Raw genomic sequence first — 15384 nt, forward strand, 5'->3', positions numbered from 1 at the left:
ATACTGGTGGCAACAAGTGATGACAGCATATCCCATCATACTGAGATATCCCTTGATATAGAGACCACAACTGAAATAACATGCTGGCAAGAGGCTGCAGTTGTAGAAAACAAACCACTAGTAAGGAAGAGAGAAAACAGCTCCGCGAATTGAGTGATACCGCTTTGACACCAGTTTTACAAGCTTATTCATTCATTCATTCATTCAGCTTTAGTAAGGAAGAGAGAAAACAGCTCCGCGAATTGAGTGATACCACTTTGACACCAGTTTTACAAGCTTATTCATTCATTCATTCATTCATTCAGCTTTTACCCTGCCCATCTAGATTCAAATGAATCTACTCTGGGCAGCTTACAGTCCGATCAATATAAAACAAGAATTAAAAACAGACTATATCCAAACAAAAAAAGAGAAGTAAGCAAAGTCCAAGATGGGAAAACACAAGGAACTAAGTGATGGAAGGGCGGAAGGCCTGCCTGAAGAACCAAGACCATAGTAGAAGTCCATGTGAAGCTACTGCTTTGTACAATGGCGATACTACGATTGTTGCCATTGCCAAAGATCAGTTCAATAGAGCATTCTTCCATAACTTGTCATGAGCATGATGCTCTTTTTAGAACAAATAATTCAGTACAGGATATCTGCTTTTTTAACCAGGGACTTTTGTTGGAATTACAGGCACTCCTCTATGGGAAAGATTCTTCTTCCAAAAATAAACTCTTCCTGCTCAAGTTAGAGCCTGAGGCTTAAAGGCATTACCAGTCTGGAACCATAACAATACAAGCCCATGGGAAGCCCAAAAGAGGCTGGGTGGCATTTGTGCATAGTGTGCTCACTGACGGTTATGATAAGCTCAACAACCCATATGGGGTGGCCCTTGCAACATTATTTCAAGAGTATCAGCCGGATAAGTGGGGAAACTGGGTGCCATCTACTGGCAAGCACACAAAAAGTCTTTTGTTAGCACTTTTCAATTACTTGTCTGTCCAGACCATGGGGGGGGGGGGGGGTTTGCTTGCTTCTTTGTTCTTTAAAAGTGACAGTTCCACAACATAAACCACATTCAGACTCTCACCTGAATGTGAAAGTGAAAGCAGGGAGAGAGTTCTAGCCACACCCATCCTGCTTGTCTGTCTCCACATGAAGAAGAACAGAAGAAAGTCATGTAGCCTTCCTTTGCCATCAACCTACCGCTGATTTTTCAGGATCCAAATGGGATGGAGAAGCTGCCCAGGTAGCAGAAATGTTCCTCTTCCTTCTGTTTCTATTTGTGTGTGGAGACAGGGAGTGGAGCTAGAACTTCTTCCTGCTTACACTTTCAAATTAACCCCTTTTTGAACACCTGAATGGGGACATAATATATGAACTCATTAGGAAAGTGCCCAGAGTTTGAAGAAACTTTCTGTGGATAAAGGTGGATTGCCATTTTTGTGCGTTAGGAAGTAAATGGCTGAAGATCAACTGCAGTAACTACAACTGCACAGGGCCTCAACGTACCTCCTCCAAGTTCACTGTTAACTATTTTTGGACTTGATTGGTTATTTGACCAGTATAACTAGGGGTTGGATTACAAGGAAATGGAAGAACAGCATATAAAACATTAGATTAAAACTGTTTGCGACATAAGCCCTTTGGTGCAATGGTTTGTCAGATAGATGTGGCAAGATTTGTGATTTAATGAGTGAGTAAAGCAAAGCATGCTTCTTATATATCATTGGAAGTATGGAAGACTGAGCGACCCCCCCAAGCCAGCTACCTGGGATTGAACCCAGGCCATGAGCAGAGTTTTGGCTGCAGTACTGCAGTTTAACCACCGTGCCATAAGGCTTCCATAGGAGTGAGCATGTTTTTACACGGTAGACATGTAACGAATCATTGACAATTTAAGCAAATTGCAGCAATAGGGAGATTTCTTTATCTGTATTTCTGTCCTTTTTATTTCATCATGGGCTTATTACCGTATTTTTCCGTGTACACGATACCCCAATGTATAAAACAACCCCTTGATGGAGGTGGAGGAGCAGTTAATGGGCAACTGCTCCTCCACCTCTGTCTCCTCCTCCTGCTGCCATCTCTGCTGCTCACCTCCAGCTCACGTGTCTTGCTTTGTCCCCTGCCCTAAGGAGACAATTGTTGGAGGAGGTGATCTGGCGGTGGCACCAGGAAGAAGCGCCTGAGCGCGCGCGAGTGCTTGTTTGCCTCCGCCTCTGCCTCCTGCTGCCTCTGCCATGTGAGCTGAGCTCATCACTCCCACCAGAGATGGTGATCAGGCAGGCAGGGGAGGCAGCAGCAAGAGGCGCCCAAGCGCGTGTGAATGCTCCTTCGCCTCTGCCTTCTTCTTCTTCTGCTGCTGCCTGGGGGGGGGGACAAGCCGTGAGCTCTGGAAGAGGCAATTGGGCAGCAGCGGTGGCAGGAAGAGGCGCCCGAGCGTGCATGCGACTGCTTCCTTCCGTGTATAAAACGACAATCAATTTTCCCCCTAATTATTTTAGGGAAAAGTGTCATTTTATACACAAAAAAATACGACACATTCTCATGTTGCCCACTAATGATACAACTACACAGTGAGATAAATGCAAATTCATTCATTGAAGAATTTCCCAGGTCTGTGCAAATTAACTGGCCACATAGGGAGAGAAATTGACTTTCCTATAGCCTGGCAGGGGGCGCAGCTACAAAATAACTTCTTAATTAGTTGTTCACAAGGCAGAGTGCCGATTTCCTCATCTCATTTCCCTTCTCCTTCTGTATATATATTTTTTTCTCTGTGTAGGTGCCATGTTTTCACAAGGGAACTGGAAAGAGAGGAGAAGGAGGCAAACAGCAGCTATGAGTAGGACAAGATGGCTGTGCGCCTTTGCCAAGCTGTGGTAAATGACAGGAGCATAATGGTTACCTGGGAATAAGAGCCATTGACTGTAAGTTTTACATTTCAGTAGGCCTTTGGTCAGTTCTGAAATGAATACATTGATTCAAGTGATCACAATGCAAAACAATATGAATGGACTTGATGTAAAAAAAAAAAAAACTAGAAGCCCTAAAAGGCAGAGGCAAAAACTAAGGATTTGGGAAGGAAGAATTCCTGGCTGGTTTGTATTTCCTTTTACATTACATGATCGATTAAAAACAAACAAACAAACCGTGAATCAGCCCATGCCAATCCAGGAGCATTACCTGTACTCTTTGTTAAGTTGGCCAACAGCCTAAACAAAGTTTTCTAAGCACTTTATGTTCAAGATAAAAATCATAAAGCAAAATACCTCATATAGTCAAAAGCAAAATAAAACAGATTATTATAAAAGCAACAACAAATGATAGCAGTGTAAAAAATCTAAATAGCTTCCAAAGAAAATCTGGGACAATAAACAGCACTTGCTGCTGGAAAGACCATCGTCTTCTTTCTACAGGTAGTAGGGTCTTTTTAGGATGACATTCCACAACCAAAACCATCTCTCTGGTCATCACCTGATTCACTTCATTTGGTAGGGTATCCAAAAGATAACCTTCAAACAGGGATAGGCAACTGCAACTATCTCTTTATTGCTAGACTCCTCAATTTCTAGCATCCTTCCATTTTGGTTATATTGGCTCAGGCTGATAGGGTTGCTAGGTCAGTAACATCTCATTCTTCAGATTTCATGGTCAAATCTTGAGACCAGGGGATGAGCTGTTGTTATGAAGCAGAACAGGCAAGAGTTGGGAAGGATCATGTCCCCACAGCTTTGTGCTACTGCTCTCAAGGCTTGTACAACAAGAAGGTTCATCTTAACTGTGACGCTGCTGTTCTACATCCTATCTTGTCTGAATGGCACTCAGTGTTGGTGTGCCAAAAATCCTCAAGTGGGCAGAAAGGGGACTGGGCAGAAAGTTGACGGATGCATGCATGTGGGCTCATGGTGCCCTTTGGAGTAATTCACACACACACACACACACACACACACACGCACACACACGCACGCACGCACGCACGCACGCACGCAGAGGGGGGGAGGGAGAGGGAGGGAGAGAGAGAAAGGGAGAGAGAGAAAGAGAGAGAGAGAAAGAATTAATTACATTGAGCTAGTGATCTCTGATATCAGCTAGGAATTGGTAAAGATGGCAAACATGGGCATCAAATTATCTCTTCCTCCATGGCTGCTTGCCCTGAGATAGTTTTCCTAGAGAAGTCCTAGAGGCTTAGAGAAGTATAGCAATTTCCTAAGACTCCAATGGATTCTTTCAGACCTGACAACCCTACATGATTAGATTAGTTGCTTAACAACATCTGGAAGGCTGCAGTTGTCTGCAATGCCTTAGTGCAGTTGCTCCCAACCTTGGGTCCCCAGATGTTGTTGGACTAAACCTCCTAGAAGCTCTCACCTCTAGCTGTGCTGGCCAGGATTTCTGGGAGTTGTACTCCAAGAACATCTGGGGACCCAAGATTGGTAGCCACTGCCTTAAAGTCTGGGCAGGAATACAATATATCTGAACATACATTCCTTTGGGTGGCTGGTCCCAAGCATTTAGAAGTTTAAAATTAACCTAAGCACTATTTTTTTTACTGACAGACATAGCAAACATTTTGGCACATATGTCTTCATAGAAAAGCCTACCATGCTTCCCCAAAAATAAGACAGGGTCTTATTATTAATTTTTGCTCCAAAATGCATTAGGGCTTATTTTGGGGGGATTTTTTTTTTCATGTACAACAATTTATGTTTATTCAAATATTGTCATGTCATCTTCTTCTGGTTGTTGCACAATGGTGAAGAGCGGGCTTTCACTTAACTAGGGCTTATTTTTGGGGTAGGGCTTATATTATGAGCATCCTGAAAAATCATACTAGGGCTTATTTTCAGGTTAGGTCTTATTTTTGGGGAAACAGGGTACATGTTAAATATTTGCATTGCCATCCAGCACATGATTTACTAGGAAAATGGCTTGTGCAAACCCTATTTGTAATGGACAGAAATTCCCACTTCAGTGGAACTTATGCAGGAAGACCTCTCAGCGGATTATGGATAGAGATCTCTAATCATGGACCTTATAAATGCAATGCATCTTTCAACAAAAAAATCCAAGATTCTCCAAAACCATGCTTTAAAAAATCTACACATCTACACCAACTTAACATTAAAAAGCTTTGGGCTTCAATATACAAAGAGCAACCCCATGCCTTTGAAAATCTAGTTGAAAGAACTGCCAATCCAGGGGAAATTAGAAGCGCATAACTCTGGACTCTTAGTTTGGAAAATCCTGATCAAAGGATATTCTTGTAAATTATGTGGCATTTGCTAAAATTATCCTTTATTCCTAATGTTTAATGCCGAGCCAGCCATGGGGAAAGTGATAGTGACACTCAGAACTGAACGGAGTGCTTTGCCTGGCATTGTAGAAATGTGATAGCTTTTCTAAACTCTCTCTCTCTCTTTCTCTTGAAGACTGCAGTGCTATTCTTGGTGAAAAGCACATGTCCCCACAGTGCTCCGAGGATGCTGACAAAAGAAACCACAAATGGAGTGGGAGAATAAGGTATATGGCTAGACAAATCAATTACATATTGGCTTCTGAGCAATATTCCCCATGGCTCTGTCACTGGAAAGAAAACATGAAAAAAAAATTATGAATCTTCTTGAATTGAAAAAAAATTGGCTGGGAATAATATACATAATTTCTGTTGAGCTTTCCTTTACAGACAAGTAATACAACTATGTGGGCACAGCATTATGGTGAGGGAGAGCTAATATATACAGTGGTGCCTCGCATAACGATGTTAATTGGTTCAAAAAAAAGTTATGTGAAAAAATCGTTATGTGAAACACCATTTACCATAGGAATGCATTGGAAACCAGTTAATCCGTTCCAATAGGCACGGATTGCCGTCCTTAAGCGAAAAAACCCATAGGAAACATCGTTAAACGATACAATGTTTCCTCCATTGGAATGTATTGAAGCTGACTCAATGCATTTCAATGGCTTTGCGAAGTCAATTTTTGCAAATTTAAGTGTGTCATAAAAGGGTCAAAAATGGTTTTAAATGCTTGGATTAGCTTCTGCACCCTCTAAAACAGATGCAAAAGTTAATTTGGCTTTGATCTGACTTTTCGTTAATTTTTTGTGAATTTTTTTCCCCCAACTTTTGACAGCTGTCAAAATCTGACAGCTCCATGCTTTCCTATGGGGGAGAAAAAAATTCACCATAAATTAACGAAAGGTCGATCAAAGCCACATCAGGTTTGCACACGATTTAGGGGGTCCTCTAACGAGCCCAAGCATTTAGAACAGTTGCTGAGGCTTCCTTAATTTACGGTGAATTGTTTTCCCCCCCCATAGGAACCAATGGAACTGTATTGGCTTGCAGCTTGTGATAAGCTGGTTCTATAAGCATACACAGAACACAAGAGCAAGAAGAACAATGGTGGATTGGGGCAGAAACATATATATTCAGCATTGTATTCATACAGTGATGAACTAGGTAGGAAGCATGGCTTCACGACAGGAGCTCAACAGTACTCTTCTGCATTTCCCACCAACTGGTATGCCTGCGACACTAGTGCGGAGGCTATATACAGCTGTCATGACTGGTAGCCACCAATAGCCTTATATGCCACCAAACTGTCCAGTTCTTATTTAAAGCTATCCAAGTTGGGAGCCATCAATACATCCCGTGGCAGTGAATTTCACAGTTTAACTATGGGCCTGACTGTACGAGTGGTTGCCCCAGTTTGATTTGGAGTTTTCTGTACCACCCAGTTGGCAGCTTCTACTCAAATACCGGTAGTTGCTGTCATTGGAAATGTTTAATCTGTTGCAAGACTCCACACCACACCAGAAATGGCTGTAATTCTTAGCACCACCTCCTTCCTCATCCTTTCTCTTCACACCTGCCCTTTATCTGTCCTCTATCTTTTACATTGAAGTCTTGTCTTCCCTTAAAAAACAACCAACAACAGATGATATCGTGCTGACTTGAAATGACAACTTCTCAGCCTAGCGCAGAGCAGAACTAATTAAAACTGGTTTTCATCATGGAAATAAGGTGGTTTATATAATGATGAAGATGTTTCCTAGAAATATTGTATAGATAAGAATCAGGATGAGGTTGCCAAATGCCCTGTGTGTGCAACCGCATAGACTTAATTGCACTTTTTTTTTTCTAAATGCTGTTTGGGATTGTGTGGAGAGAGGGCAGTTTGCCCACATATGTCAAATCCAGTATGTTTTTTTTCCCCTCGATAGCTTGGTGGAAAGTGAGGGAGGGCATCTGGAGGAGAAGGAAAAGATTTAATTTGGAAATTGTAGCCATGTACGAGAGAAAGAGGCAAACAATTATGAAAGGCCTCTCTGACTTAACATAGATAGGTTATTACAACTTAATAAAAAGGAAAATACTTGAACCGCATCAGAGACCGGTACATTTGGGGGAGATTGCACATGGGACAGATCAAAGAAAAGAGAACACTCATGTATCCTTACAATTTCCCCCTCCCCTAAATTTTATTTCCTTTAAATTACTATAAAACCTAACAGGATGGGAATAAAAGAGGGCCCAGTATTGATCTCTTTCACTCCCTCTCCAATATCTTCTCATGCTGCTCTCCCCCTCTGCAAAAGAATTTAGCAGGGTACTAGTGCAGTACTTAACTGATATAGTGCATTTCACATTTTTTTTTTAAAGTATTCTAGGGGAAAAAAACAAGTTGCACTCACTGGAAGGAGATCTTCCCAGTCCACTGCCATATTAACTACTGAAGAAATTACTATGAATGTAACCTAGATCATATCCACCATTGTCCCTTTGGACCAATACAGACAATCACACATGCAAGGAACTGAGACAAAATGGTCCCCATTTTTCCTCCCTGCTGGATGACGAAAGTGTAATGAATGGTCATGGGAAAGGACCAGAAATACTCATAGTAAGCTATTCCTCATAGAGTCAATGAAAAATAACTTGAAATTGACAGTATCAATTGCAGTACAAATAATTTGACAGGTTGCAGTGTAGTTGAGCCTCAAGGACTAAGTATAGAAGTACTTCATTTTATTAGTTCTAACTCTCCCACCAATCAGTTTCAGTGGATAATCCCAGGAGTCTAGGACAATGAAAACGAGAATAAAACATGCCCTTACCAACTTTCTCCACACCATGGATTTTGGCTTCCCCACTTGATTTTTCTCTCCAAAGCTAAACAGATTCTAGGTTCCATAATAGGTATTTCCTGTTTAAAATAACACAGCAAAAGAGGGAACATTTTGAGAACTGCAAGCCAAGAGGGTAAAGAAAACTATACTGGATAGTTGTTTCTATGTCCTGTCCAGTAGTTTCTGACTTAAGGTCAACTTAACAGAGTTTTTTGAGATATGCGAGATGTTCAGTTAATGGCTTCCATTGCCACATGCAGTCCTAGTGAGTTTCCGTGGCCCAGTGAGGATTTGATCCCAGGTCTTCTGGGTTCTAATCCAGCACTTAGCTACTACACCACACAGGCACACCAGATAATCAGATAATATGATTTAGGGTTCTGCACTTTCATATATTCAATGCCATGCACAATGAATAGATAGTTACTGGCTAGAGATGGGGAATTTTTATATTCAGTGCCATGCACAAGATTTGGCTCTTGATATGCCAGCACAAAAGCCACATCCTATGGCCACCTGTGAGTCAGAGTCCTTCATCAGGAGTTCATTTCCCCCCTGTGCTTTGTAGATGAAGAGCCAACCTATGTAGCCTTGGCCAAGCTACATGCTCCCAAAGTGCCCCTAGAAGAAGACAACAGTAAACTACTTCTGAGTAGTTTATATCTAGGAAAACCTGGAAGGATGGCCATAAGTTAGACAACACATAATTATTTTTAATATAACGATGCTCCGGTCATTATAGGTTTTGCAGAGGGTTGCACTTTTCGTATGTGTGCATTTTTTTTCATACCAAACTTAAGATGTGCTTATTAAAGGCACACGTCTTTTTCTCAGTCCGTAGGATCATGTTTTCTAATCCACTTGAAGAAATGTATTTTTCTGCATCTGCACAAAGCCCAGCACATTTCTTCCCCCCCTCCCAGTCTACCGCTTTCTTTAATTGCAGATGGCCCTGTTTACATCAAGAGAACTAAAAACTTCAATTTTCATCTTTGGCAAGATAGCAAGTAAGTGGTGAATTAACTCGCCAAAGGGCAAATGATACCCACTCAAAGCAGTGAGATGCAACTAATACATGGGAGGATGGCTTGTGTATTGATTGCTAGAAGGTACTAAAAGTACACATCATCTTAGCATATATGATAAAATGGCTGAATTCTCATTCCAGCATCAGAAGGATGTGCCAGAGGAGCAGTATGTACCTGAGTGAGATACATCAAAAAGTACAAACTGTTCAGACCCAGAGTTTAAGTTGTAGATCAACAACAGTCCTTAAGTTCAAATGAAGATATATGATTTGGCTACAGTACAGCTTCTCTTGTTACTCTACAAACAAGCAAACTTTTGTCGGTAGTTGTTATATGACCTGCAATGAATAGATAGTTACCGACTAGAGATGGGGAATTTTTTTAAAAAAAAAACCACAACTTCCAGAAATGAGAATTCTAGGAGATGTCATTTGCAAGAAGTCATTGCCCAGAAAGATAACTTCTGTCTTGGGTGGAGTCCTGTTTAAAGAATGGTGGCTGGGATTTTCCCTACAAAGATGGGTGTTTCTTGGAAAAAGAAAAAGATCTGAAACAAGGCGATGTGCCTCCCTTTTTAGTAATCTAAGCAAAACACAAAAGCATTGTCAGTGCAACCACCTTACACGTACCTTAGAGAATTTCTGAAACTCCCAGTTTTTGTTCTGATTAGCTCCTTCTGGCAAGTACTTTATTCCAGCACTTAAAGCTACGCATGCCAGTGCAGTTTCCAACACCACCACCCCACATTTGTCTGATGGAAGTTAGTCTGCTTTTGTGAGAGTTAAATTAATAGTCAGGATTCAAAGAACCAAAACAAATTCAATTTGGGTCGTCACATAATGCTTAACCAAAAAGAAAGAGGGGAATCGCTTGTCTAGAAAACAGATGACAAAGGACAATGCAGTCCATCAACATCAGGAAGATGACATTTTGTCCATCCCTGATCTAGCTTGGTAATGATTCTGGAGAACATGAAATCTCTCATACCTTTGTAGCATTTTGTAGTCCTAATACAAGCTTGATTGCCCATCCCTGGATAGGGTTTTTACTCATGGATCAAAACAACTGCTTCTTAGTTGTAATCAGCAAGGCGATGCTGATGTTGTGTCCTAAAAAAAATAGACAAACCATGAAAGGAAATGAGTTGATACCCCTTTTGCTGGTTTTAAGATAATTGAATCAAGCAAACTACACTCACTGCAGGGTCACAAGATACAGCATGAAACGAGCTCACTGTCTAAGAATCCCAAGTGACTACATCGCCTGAAATAGCAACCTCTCCTGGGTCACAAATGAACAGGCTCGCAAGTTTTCCTTAAGAAGATCTGATGTCGACCTCTGCAACATTTGATTTCCAATTTTTGAGCAATAAGATCCTAGTCTTCCTTCTCCTTAACTATTCCTATGGCACTGCTCAGCGAAGAGAATGGCTTAGGCAGTATTGTGTCCTGACTCACACTAACATTTATCATAAAGTCTTTTAGGGAAGACCAAACTTCAACCCAGAATCGGAATTGACTATCAAACAGTGCATTCTGTTTGATTGATATACTAACTAATTTTCATTACAAACATACTTTGCATTTTGGCATGCTTTGCTTTGTGACTGGTTGTTGGAAGACAACCCTGGCTTAATTTGCAAGTCTGATTTCCAAGGCAAGTGTCTGAGGGAATCCCTTAGTGGGAGCAAAAGGGTGTTAATTGCAGAGGCAATGCATTCCTTTTAATTCTTCTTTGACATGGTTGGCCATCAAGTAGGAGTTTTCCCAACCCATTTCCTGTTACCATAATGATTCTCTCCATTTTCAGTTACAGGCACTGTTCTCTATATGCCATGCACAGGTAGGTACTTTTATTCCTCAGTGGTGCCTTAGCCACCCTTTCAGTTCTGCAGACTACTCTCTTTGGAGTCATCCTGGTCTAGGGATCATCCTGCTCAACCCTAGAAAATGTTTTTTATACCAACAGCCCCGTCATGTGGGAAATACAAAAAGTGCCTTTGGGCACATGCAAAGCCAGTATGCTTTATTTAGTTATTTATTCATGAAACTGACATGGTGTTTGAGAACCTTTGTTCTCAAGTAGTTTATATTAAAATACAGACATAGCTTTATGGGTGAAAAGTGCCTATATGGACTCAGACTAATGGCCCATCTAGACCAGGAATGTCTACCATCTCCAGTTTCTTAGGAGAAATCTTACTCATTATCTGTTACTTGGCCATTTACCAGAATAGATCCTCTCACTGAGTTTTCCAACGAGGATTCGTCTAAATGAGGAACTGACCAAAAAAAGCTCACTGAGAGATAAACAGTTATAAGGAGGGAGATGGTAGAACTTCAAATTGCTCAGGAGGCTCAGCAAATACACAGCTCACCTGGTGATAATTTTCCCCTCTCAAGTGAGACTCGTGATAATTCTGTTCAAATTCAGCTCAATACAGATTTTGCATCCCATACCAATTGTCATACAAATTTCTCTCTCTCTCTCTCTCTCTCTCTCTCTCTCTCTTTCTCTGTAGTGCAATCCATTTCCCAGTGATCCCATAAGGCATGGAGAAGCATGCTCCGGCCTGACCCTCATCTGTGCCCAAGCTGGACCTTTTTAGACTTCCACATTTGTGAGCTGGGCTAGAGTGATTCGACCAGCAGACAGAAGGGTTGCTTTAAGGAAAGTCGTGACGCTTTGTGATGCAATCAGGCATCTACCTTTCCAACCATCTGATAGCACCCTAAGTTGACTGGCATTGCATGCTACACACTTGATCTTCTACTTGTCTTGGAAACACTACATTTCCTTACTATAAAGCCCAAGAATCCCTGTGCCAGCATGGGTATCAAAAAGTAACTTTTCCAACCGCTGATATGGGTGTGCGCCTATGCACACATACTTCTTGCCGGCTAACCACTCTGATACTGAGGAAATCCAGTATTGGTGTTCTCCACCATTTGTTTTAAACAAGCTGTGAACTATATCAGACTACACATGTCCAGCTTGCAACAAAGATATCCCCATCTACTGCTTGGGGAGGGATACCATCCTGCTCGTGCTGGAATGGTCAGGACTAGAGCCAAGGATAAGCTGTACTCGGGGTGTGATTTTTAAAATGTTTTTAGTTACCCTGAGGGCAGTCTTTAAAAGGTTCTCAGTAGCTCTGAGGTCAGTCTTGTTTTGCTTAGACAGTCAAAATATCTGCACAAGTGACTTTGGTGTCAGCAGTGTGGTACAATGTGCTTCCTCTGAGCCCAGTAGGTGGGCAAAATCCACCCCTGGCCGTTCTCCTATTTCAGTTCCCCTCTTCTGCTAGCAAAAAAGTGAGAAGTCTCCTGGAGAGTGGTTGTTCATCTTTTAAATAGGTTGTACCCCTCTGTACTTAGGGCTTGGCTATGCTGCTTGCCCGGAGCAGGCTGGTGCAGACTAAATAAAGTCACTTGAAGGTCAAGTGGAGATTCCATATGGCATCTGGTGCAATCCTTGCAGCCGCATAGCATAAAGTTGGGGAAATAACAATATTGCATTGTAACACTGGATATCAGTGGGAGGGGACTCTTCACAACTTAAAGCAGTGGTTCCCAAGATGCTGGGTTAAAACTCCCAGGAGCCTTCACCACTAGCTGTGCTGCCTAGGATTTCTGGGCGTTGTAGTCCAATAACATCTGGGGATCCACAGATGGGAACCACTGACCTAAAGTGATTGTTTCTTGCCACTGACCTATTCCTAAAGTTCTTTTTCCTGCCTCTGACTTGCCCCTCTTCTCTTCCTGATTTGTTTGTTTCACTTCCTTTTTAAAGGCTCTTTCTCTCTTTATCTGATCCCTACATGTGGTCATGAAAGCATTTTCTCCTCTGTGTGGAGACCGCAACTTTCCTTTTATTCCTCTGTTTGTAACTATGGATCACAGCCGTAAGTAAATATACATGTACATTTTTTTTACTTAAAATGCTTCTAGAGTGATCTTTAGCATATAAAGTGCTAGTTTATAAGTTAAAGATCATTGCCAAATTTCTTACTCCAGAGTCTTCCACAGTCCATACCACACAAAGATGTGCAAAATACCGGAAAATAAGACTGGAGGTGGCCAGAAGTCCACTTCCATTATTTTTTTAAATGATATATTTGTTGTGTTAAAATATATTGTGGCATTGTTACTCTTATGCACACAAAAAAGTGATAACTGATGTGTTCCAGATCCTGTCCATCCCCCATATCATCCCATGTATGAAGCATGAGATGGTATATAAATAAACATCTGGTCTTTGAGCATACTCATACACACATATACACACAATTTCAGAGGGCTGGCCGTGCCAGCTTATTGCAGCAAAAACAACTACTGTATGATTTTTTTGTGGAGCCTTATTTAAAGGTTTACTTGGTAGAAGCTTTCATAGAGTCCAACTAACTTTACCAGATGCCAGTCAGTACTTAGCCACTGTTCTCTGAGTGACCTTCAGACATTTGTTTTCTGTCAGCCTAACCTATGTTGCTACACTGTTGTGAAGAGTAAAACAGGGTGAAGGTAACAGATAGTGGAAGGCAGGAAGATGATGACTTATACCCTAAACCAGTGGTCTCCAACCTTGGGCCTCCAGATGTTCTTGTACTACAATTCCCAGAAGCCTTCACCACCACCTCTGCTGGCCAGGATTTCTGGGAGTTGAAGTCCAAGAACATCTGGAGGCCCAAGGTTGGGGACCACTGCCCTAAACGCTTCCTCCATTAAAGGAACAGAGCTTTTCCATTTTCTCCTTTCCCCTGTAGTCTATACATTCCATGAACAACACAGATATATATATATACAGTAGAAGAACAAGTAAGAATCCATGCTTGGAAAAAGGCTGCTATAGCCAAAGCCTGAAAAAACTTAGAGGTGTTTCCAGAGAGAATAGAATCCCTCTTTATGACACCTTCCAGACTACTAGTTCATCTCTAAGTGCTGGTTTTGACCTACAAAGTCCAAGCAGACTTGTGGCCAGATTGTCTTGAGGTCCCTGTCTTACCATATGGGTCTCCTTTGGTTCTAAGGTCTTTGGGATAGGGGAGCCTTTCTCTCAATTCTGCCAATCTCACATTCTGACAGCCATCAAGGAGACAGGAGGTGGCAGCCTTCATGGCTACTCCCAGGCTCTGGTCTTCCCTTCCATGGAAGACTGGGCTGGCTTCCTCCCTACTATTCTTTCACCACCGGACCAAGGACTTTCCTCCAGGCAAGCGTTTTAGTAAGGAACTGATTTCCATGGAAGAGATTTTGAATGAGGGATGGTGAATGCCAATATGATGTCATGAACAGAGGATTGGACCAGGACTCAGAAGACCAGATTTCAAATCCCTGCTCTGCCATGGAAACTCATTGAGGTGGGAGAGGAATTGATAAAACCATTCCTTAAATGTGTCACGTACCTTGAAAACCCTCCAAAGGTCACCAAGAGTCAGGTGTGGCTTAACAGCACATAACAACAACAATGTTCTTTTAAATTGTTTTAAACAGCTTTTTTTCAGTGGCTTTGATACATAATATGCTTGACTGTTAAAATGTTTTAGTTGAATTTTTTAGCGGTCTTTGTATTTGTCTATTAAATATTTTAAGCTGTCTGGGATTTCCTTTTATTGGGAGAAATGTCAAGTCAAAATAAAACATATTATTTAAACATATGGCCCAAATGGCCAGTTTTAAATATATATGTTGTATCTTCCCTTGTAGTTCCTTCATTATAATTTCAAGGGTGTTAGTCATATAATCTCTCATCACCACTCCCCTCAACCTGGGAGATTTTCTTTTGCTGCAGGGAACAGGGCAGTTTAGCCATAACAATGAAAGCATTGATACCTGTCTGTGGTTAAATACCCACTATCAAGTCATATTCCCAGTGGGAAGTAGCCATAACTCCTTCATGCAAAAATACTGTGTATGAATAGCTGTGCCCAAAATAACTCTACTGTTGTTAGGATGTCAGGGTCCCACTTGTAACTGCAAACCTCACAGTAGGTCCCACAGGAGTAAAACAAACCAGAGGTCAGCTAGGATTGCCCTAAAATTGTTATCTGAGAGGCCTCAAAGTTATGTGTCCCAGAGTAGGGCTTCTCGTCCTGAGCATCTCTTTGCATGCTCCTCTGTTTTGACATCAGTGTGTTGAACTGTGCTACAAAAAGTGTACTAGGCAGTAGAGTGGAATTCTGTAAAATAAAGGTTTTGTAGAATAAGAGCAAGGCAGCACGGATGCTCCACTGCCT

The 15384-nt window shown here is 41.6% G+C and overlaps 2 long non-coding RNA genes across 2 annotated transcripts; one reads left to right on the forward strand and one right to left on the reverse strand.

Annotated features, from left to right (window-relative positions):
- The first annotated feature begins 2779 nt into the window (after positions 1-2779).
- On the forward strand, positions 2780-14744 carry LOC140707700 (uncharacterized). The gene is made up of 4 exons (XR_012087884.2): positions 2780-2918; positions 5421-5511; positions 11674-13056; positions 14234-14744. It is a non-coding gene; the product is annotated as an uncharacterized LOC140707700 (long non-coding RNA).
- On the reverse strand, positions 4670-10425 carry LOC140707699 (uncharacterized). The gene is made up of 2 exons (XR_013536724.1): positions 10351-10425; positions 4670-10261 (listed from the first exon to the last, which is right to left on the reverse strand). It is a non-coding gene; the product is annotated as an uncharacterized LOC140707699 (long non-coding RNA).
- Positions 14745-15384: the final 640 nt, after the last annotated feature.

The sequence above is a fragment of the Pogona vitticeps genome, chromosome 5 (assembly GCF_051106095.1).
Source record: "Pogona vitticeps strain Pit_001003342236 chromosome 5, PviZW2.1, whole genome shotgun sequence".
NCBI classification, from domain to species: Eukaryota; Metazoa; Chordata; class Lepidosauria; order Squamata; family Agamidae; genus Pogona; species Pogona vitticeps.